Genomic DNA, 8,320 nt, shown 5'->3' on the forward strand with positions numbered 1-8,320 from the left:
TCAGTGGGTCAGATGGCAAGATCCAGACACTTTTTAAAGTTTCAGATTGGCTTCATTTTCCAAATCCACCAGCGGTGTGTGCTGAGGTTTCTCCGTGGGGAGACAGCATAGTTGCACCGAGGGAGTAGAGATAAGAAGCTGGCTGCCTGAAACCTGGGTAATAATAGAATGACAGCTGATGACTCATCCGTGTTCTTCATAGCCAGCTGATGGCACAGCCTTCCCTCCTTGGTTCAGGCAGAACCTCTTCCCTTCATTGGAGATGCCCATGAATTGGGGGTGTCCAGAATGCCAGGTGCCACACCAAATGGTCCCTTGGTTTAATTCATGTATTCCCTATATCCTCACCACCACCCCAGGAGATACAGGAAACACATCTGCATTTTATAGGCAGAGAGCAAGGTGCTGCTCTGCAGAAAAGAGGGGCAGGATGGGGCAATGGTCAGAACAGCGAGCCAAGGCGGAGGGCATGAGTTCAAATCCCAGCCCCGCCACTTACCAGCTTGGGGATCTGGGACAAGTCACATGGTCTCTCCATGCCTCAGTCTCCCCATCTGTCTACCTCCTAGAGTTCTCACAAAGATCAAATCCAGGACTTTGAAGAGAACTTGACTTATCATGAATTCTATCTGAGCATCAATTAGCTCACAGAAAGTCCTCATGTGAGATAAGATAAGTTGCTTAGGGTCACAGAGCCAGAAAGTGGAGGTGTCATGGTTCAATCCCACACCCCAAAGGGGAGCCCAGACCCAGTGTTGTGTTGGACTGACTGGGTTGTACCAACGTGAAACAGTCAGCAGTTCAATTTCTAGGACGTTTATGAATTCATTGTTTAAACGTGGATATTATGAAAAATTAAATTATATAAATTCCCAGTCAAATAAAATATGTTCAAAACAAAGGTAGTAACTACTCAAAACTTATCGCTTCCTACCTTCTTGAGGTCGTTTCTGCCTGTTGAAACTGACTGCTCAACAGGGAATGATGGGCAAGTGGAAAGTACTTTAAATTTTCCAGACACAAGGCCATGCTCACCGGGAGGATGGGTAAGCATCAGCCCCTGATGTCAACTCATGCCAGACAAAAAGACCCTGGCATTGGTGAGAGGAATCGATGACAGGCCAGTTCCCCACCGCAAAAGCTTTTCATCTGGCTATAAGAACCAGTTTTTAAATGTTTCTTGTTGGGGGCAAGAGTCATGGGTGGGCCGAGCAGACAGTTCATTTCTGGGCACTGCCACTGTCCTTCACTCAGTACCCTGCCCCCGCTTCGGGCAAATTCCTCGCCTGGTGATAAGCCTGGCTCCATCTCAGAATTTTCCCATCGTGCTGACAGTTTTAAACCAATAGATTTATGAACTTTTAAGTAATAGAAATATTTAAGGCAGACCTATTTGTCTTATCTCTGAAGCCCAGAGCACTCCTCTTCAGAGGGGGCAAAAGTAAACTCATAAAAGGGAATGATGCTGTTGATCATGAACCTCAGAGATGAGAGGCAGGATTCCTCTGCCTGCCAGGATACCAACATTTGCTGCCGTCTGTCTCCTGGGCTTGGCTTACTGGCCTTCCTGCTGATTTTTAGGTATTGCTAGAAATTCTCTCAATAATTCCTTTAAAAAAAAGAAAAGCCCAAGTTAACTGAAGCCAGTTTCTCTTGCTTGCCTCTAATAACTACCATTGATGGGGGCAGAGGTAATGGCCATCATGTGACCAACAATTATTGAGCATCTAGTCTATGCCAAGCACTGTGCTAAGAGATTTAGACACACAATTCCACTCGATTCCCTGGAAACTCTAAGAGGTAGACAAATGGGTCATGGAGAACAGGTGGAAGGAGATCCAGATTTTATGGGGCCTGAAGCTTATTCAATTAAAGGGTCATCTTAAGGAAAAGAAAAAGAAATGATTGTTTTTGCAAAACTGTATGACCCTGTGAAAACCTCTCCAGGGCTCCTCACTCTCATGGTCTCCTTCAAGTCTCTGGGAGGGGCCCTGGTGACACTCTAGGTCTCTGTTTTACTGATGAGGAGAGTGACTTGTTCAAGGTCAAATGGTTCAGGGAAGGGACAGCTTGGGGTGGGCTGGAGCATTGGGGGTTTATTTTTAGGAGGAGAAGAAAGAGCTAGGGAAGAGAGAGAGGAATCTGAATGGCATCTGGAGAATGGATAGGGTTTGCATGGGTGTGGAGCAGGAGTATCAGTGCCCAGTGGTCTGGGCAGAAAAATAGCACCAGTAAACAGAGGGATGAGGTGAGCCGAGTTCTGGTCCAAAGACTAGCTGTTGGTGAACAACAGGAGATGCCAGCTGGTTGTGATGGGGAAGGTCATGGAGACTCTAAGTCAAAAGAAGCCACAGTTAAGAACAAAGCCTCTGGGGACTTCCCTGGTGGCCCAGTGGCTAAGACTCTGCACTCCCAATGCAGGGGCCCAGGTTCCATCCCTGGTCAGGGAATGAGATCGCAGGTGCTGCAACTAAGACCTGGTGCAGTCAAATAAATAATTTTCTTTTTTTTTAAACCATCAAATCTGGAGTGAGACCTGGGTTCCCATTTTGCCTCCTTGTCACTATCTGACATAGTCATTTGTTTATTTCCTGACCAGAATGTCCAGGACGTTGTTTGTCTTGCCCATCACCAGATACCCAGCCCCAAAGTGGTTCTGGGCACACAGCAGGAACTCAGGGAATAGATGGTTAGCCTCGTGATTTGGTCGGCAAGGAGAATGGACAGGGGTGGTGACTGATTGGTGGAGGGGGTGCTGCAGAGGGGGCATCCAGTTTCCTGATTGGGTACCAGAAGGAGACTGATGGGCTCCATTTGGGGTGCTTAGAGTTCTAGATATGGGTAGGATGTTTAAGGGGAGACAGTGACCAGGTTCATGGCTGAAGATGTGAGCTCTGGGCTGAAATTATGGACTCCGGCCTTGTCCTGAAGTTGATACAGTGTCAGGCAGGGCCTAGGGAGGAACCAGATACACATCCAAACTGGGCAACTGGGGAGAGTTCAATGAAGGGAATATGAGCGGATTTTGTAACAATGTTAAGTGGAAAGCAACCTTTAAAAATTGTATATAGGGGACTTCCGTGGAGATCCAGCAGTTAAGACTTGGCCTTCCAATGCAGAGGGTGTAGATTCAACCCCTAGTAGAGGAGCTAAGATCCCTTGTGCGTTTTGGCCATAAAAGCAAAAATAAAACAGAAGCAATACTGTAAAAAATAAAATAAATTCAATAAAGACTTAAGAAATGGTCCACATCAAAAAAATTCTTTACAAAATTAAAAAAGATAAGAATTGTATAAAGGTACTTGATAGCTTTTAGTAACCTATAAAAGGGCCCCTTGGACTGCAAGGAGATCAAACCAGTCAATCTTAAAGGAAATCAGTCCTGACTATTCATTGGAAGGACTGATGCTGAAGCTGAAGTTCCAATACTTTGGCCATCTGATGCGAAGAGCTAACTCATTACAAAAGACCCTGATGCTGGGAAGATTGAGGGCAGGAGGAGAAGGGGATGACAGGAGGCAAGATGGTTGAATGGCATCACTGACTCAACGGACATGAGTTTGAGTAAGCTCTGGGAGATGGTGAAGGAAGGGAAGCCAGCCGTGTTGTAGTCCATGGGGTTGCAAACAGTCAGACACGACCGCATGACTGAACAACAACAAATGGAAAGGAATCTGAAAATAAGGTATATATGTATGTAAAAGTGAATCACTTTTCTGTACACCTAAAACTAACACATTATAAATCAACTATACATTAATTTTAAAACCGTATCAAAAGAAACATTAAAAAATAAATTTAAAAAAGAATGTGAGCTGGAAAGGAAACTCATAAAGAAGAAGCTCTCTGGGACTGGCACCCATTGGAGCCTTTACCACTTGCATCAGAAAGCCTTCTCCAGGGAAACAGAACTAGTAGGTGATAAGATTTAGAAATACAAATAATATGTTCACAGGGACTTCCCTGGTGGCCCAGTGTTTAAGACTGTGTTTCCAGTGCCGGGGGTGCAGGTTTGATCTCTGCTTGGGGAACTGAGATCCTCCATGCCACGTGGAGTGGCAAAGAAAAAAAAGAAATCAAGCAACCATACATATAATATGTGTATCTGAAGCAAAAGTATATATGTATCTGAAGCAAAAATGTGAAAGCATTAGTCACTCAGTTGTGTCCAACTCTTTGCAACTCCATGGACTGTAGCCTGCCAGGATTCTCTGTCCATGGAATTCTCCAGGCAAGAATACTCGAGTGGGTAGCCCTTCCCTTCTCCAGGGGATCTTCCCCACCCAGGGATCGAACCCAGGTCTCCTGCATTGTAGGCAGATTCTTTACCATCTGAGCCATCAGAAAATTTTTAAAAGTTTCAATTACAAAGACCTGACTTACACTGTTATGGGGGCTCCTAAGTCCTTGGCCAGGTTAGAAACTCCTGGTATAGATGCTGCAACTCTGAGGCAGAATTTCTTCATTTTCTGGCAAATCTCAATTTCTGCTCTTAAAGCGTCTCAACTGATTAGACAAGGCCCACCCACATTACAGAGGGTGGTGCCAACCGATTTTAGAAATGAACTTGTCTACAAAATACCTTCACAGCCACACCTCGATGAGCCTGTGACTGAGTTACAGGACAGTACAGCTTAGCCAAGGGCTTCCCAGGCAGCACTCATGGTAAAGAACCTGCCTGCCAGTGCAGGAGACATAAGAGACATGAGTTCAGGCCCTGGGCCGGGAAGATCCCCTAGAGGAGACCCTGGCAACCCACTCCAGTATTCTTACCTGGAGAATCCCACAGACAGAGAAACCTGGCAGGCTACAGTCCATAGGGTCGCAAAGAGTCGGATACGACGGAAACGACTTAGCACACACACACAGCCTAACCAAGCTGACATGTCCCACTGCCCTGGGGCCTGAAGGGGCGTGTATGGGGTTGGTTCCAGGATCTGATGAGAGCGGAGGCCAAGGAAGAGGGGCTACCTGTCAGAGGCTTTGGAAGAGGGATCCATTCAGCCCACAGACCAGCAGGGAGGAAGCAGCAGGGAATAGAAAACCCAGCTTCCCTGTGCTCCCTCGCTCCGACCCATCCAGTCTCCCCTGGTACTCCCAGCCTGAAGTCAGAGGGCAAGGGGGCCTGTTGACACGTCCAGGCAGCCCAGCTCTCTGTCAGCTTCCTGGGCAGGAGTCCAGGGTGGAGTCTGGATCTGGAGGTGAGGATGGAGAAAAGCCCTAGCACAGATGGTCAGGAGTGTGGTGGGAATAGTCCAGCCCCAACATGCACAATGAGGAGGAAGCCAAGAGAGATGCCTGAGGAGCATCCACAGCCAAGGAAGGAGCAGAGGAAAGTGACCCACACAGCAGATGGGGAAGGAGTGGCCAGATGCTGGGAGGAAGTCCAGAGAAATCAGAGGGGCGCTGATGGAGGCTGTGGGGACCTCAACCCCAAATCTGGAAGTGAAGCTGGATCCTGGATCTTGGGACTAGGTGGTTCCTAACGCTGTTCAGATTAAGGATAGGCAGAACATGTCAGCTGTGTCCTGAGGGGCTGCGGGGACTTGGGTCAGAAAATTTGCCTTCAAGTGCAAGGGGTGAACTTAAGAGTCTGAAATAGGAGATGGGGGAGGTCAGAACCACTGACACAGGAACAAAGGTGGGGAAGAGGAGAGGATGTATGTGTGTATGTGTGGATCGATGGATGGTTGACTGGATGGATGGATGGATGGATGGATGGATGGATGGATGGATGGATGGTTGGATGACTAGATGGATGGATAAGTTAGTGGATGGGTGGGTGGGTGAGTGGGTGGGTGCCTGGTAGAAAGGAGGAAGGAAAGGAGGAAGGGAGGGAGGAAGGGACCACATTCTAGGCACAATCCTCATACTTGCATATGTTCTTCAAGCCTCATGGGACTCCTGTGAGGTTGGACTGATTTGTTCCCATTTTATGGATGAGAAAACTGAGGCACAAGGAGGTTGAACAGACCATCAGAGGTTGCACATCCAGTAGATGGTGGAGCTAGGACATGCACTAGCCTTGTTGATTCTGCAGCTTGTTTTGACAGTGATTTCTTCTGATTTAGAAGCAGACAAGCCAGTACATCAGCCACCACCTCCCCAAGGACAGCAGCAGAGAACAGCTTCTCAGCTGCCTGGTTTTGGATCTTGGTTCTGTCACTGAGGAAGCAGATGGTCCCAGGTCATTACCTCACCTTTCCTGTGCCTCCATGTCATCAGAGAGACAGTGGGGACAGTGACAGCACCAACATCAGAGCTGATGAGAAGCTGAGATGACTCAGTGTACATAAAGTACTTAGAAAATGCCCTGCATTGACAAATGTTGGGGAGTGTTAGTCATTCATATCAACCTATCAGATCTCTGTAAACCTGGATGCTTAATTCTGTGTGTTTCATGTTGGACCAACATTCCATCCTCTCCCCTCCTAAAAAAAAAAAAAGTCTTTTGACTTCTCATTGGGAGAGCAAAGAACCACATCAGAGCTTGGAATGGTTTTCAAAATTCCAGGAAAGACATAACTTACAGTTCCCAGGAGAGGCGGCTTCAGGTCAGTAATCAAGACCAAGCGTGAGTGTGAGGAAGCAGCTCCTACCGGACACCTTCATGCGGCCAATATTTATTAAAAATGTGTCCCCATTACCACCATTCTACTCACATAAAAGTGCTGTCTGCACTTCAACAGGGTTTCCAGCACGGAGGCTGCTGCATGATGTATAGGTTTCCTGCTTCTTTGTGGCTTCTTTGTTTGGGGTTCTTTGTTCCCTGCCTTCTGGGTCCTGGTGGCTTAGGCAGGAGGTAACAGACATTGGGTTGCAGAATTCAGGATCTCAAAGCTAAAACGCACCTCTGGGAATGAGGTCAGTGATGTGTTATAGAGAAAGAATGCAATATTTAGAGCCAGATGATGATCTAGTTCTTATTTGTATCTGTAGTATTTATGAAGTCATTAATAGAGTCATTCACTCATGTATTCACTCATGCATTCAATATAATAATATTTTTATATTGTATTATTATATATAATAATTTTATATTAATTCAGTTAATTATTCAACAGATAACTGCCAGCACTGTGGCAGACAGACCCAAGAGTGGCCCCCCCCCGTGACTCTTAAGCCCTGAGGTTCATTTAATCCCCTCCTCCTACATGTTGGGTGTCACCCTACTGCTTACTTCTGGTCACTAGACTATGGAAAAGATGAAGGAATTCTGTAGATTACAATGCTAAATTTATGCATTTTTGAGTTAATGCAAAGAGAGAGGTACCTGGGTGGGCCTAGCTTAATATGATGAAAACTTTTAAAACAAGAACTGGGCTCTGCCTGAGTCAGAGCCTCTCTCCTGCTGACCTTTATGAAGCAATCTGTCATTCAACTGCAGGAAATAAATTCCTCCAACAACTTCAATGGTCTTGGAAGCAGATTCTTCCCCAGCCAAGACTCCAGATGAGAACACGGCCTGGTGGACACCTTGACTACAGCTTTGTGAAACCTGGGTAGGAGACCCAGCTAAACTGGGCACAAACTTTTGACCCAAAGAAATCTTGAAATAATAAATGTGTATTGCTTCAAGATTCTAAGTGTGTGGTGATTTTGTTGTGCAAAATAGAAAACTAATATAAGCAGCTACTACATGCCAGGTGCTATAAAAAAGAAGGATGCTGTGGATAAAATAATACACAAAATAATCTCTATCTCCTGTCTCAATAGGTTTGCGGTCTAAAACCTTGCCAGGCACAGCGTAGATGCTCAATAAATGTTGTACAGGCCTTGGGCTTCCCAGGTGACGCAGTGGTAAAGAATCCACCTGCCAATGCAGGAGATGCAGGAAGACCTGAGTTCGATACCCTGAAGACCTGAGTTTGATTCCCTTAAGGAGAAAATGGCAACCCACTCCAGTATTCTTGCCTGGAAAATCCCATGAACAGAGGAGCCTGGCAGGCTACAGTCCAAGGGGTCACATAGAGTCAGATACAACTGAGCACAGACACAGACTTATTGCCAGCACTTTTCCTCTCTTAAACAAGTCAGGTGATTTCTCTGAGCCTCAGGTGAAAAACGTAGACAACAACATCTGCCTTAGGTGACCACTGTTGAGTGTGCTCTGAATATCCAAATCATTGAGCAAATAGAAGTTAACCTAGTTTTTTTTTTTTTCGGACTCAGGTTTTTTTTGGTTGTTAATTTGGCTATGCAATTTTTTTCTTATAAGTTTCAGGTGTACGGCATTATAATTCAGCATCTGTATATACAACAAAGTAACCACTACCACAAGTCTAGTTACCATCCACACAATACAGTTGACTCTCTTCAC

General features: G+C 46.0%; 1 non-coding gene across 1 annotated transcript; it reads left to right on the plus strand.

Moving 5' to 3' along the window:
• Positions 1-2,378: 2,378 nt before the first annotated feature.
• Positions 2,379-2,450, plus strand: TRNAG-CCC (transfer RNA glycine (anticodon CCC)). Its single transcript has one exon. It is a non-coding gene; the product is annotated as a tRNA-Gly (tRNA).
• Positions 2,451-8,320: the final 5,870 nt, after the last annotated feature.

Source organism: Odocoileus virginianus, chromosome 12, assembly GCF_023699985.2.
Source record: "Odocoileus virginianus isolate 20LAN1187 ecotype Illinois chromosome 12, Ovbor_1.2, whole genome shotgun sequence".
Classification (NCBI taxonomy): Eukaryota; Metazoa; Chordata; class Mammalia; order Artiodactyla; family Cervidae; genus Odocoileus; species Odocoileus virginianus.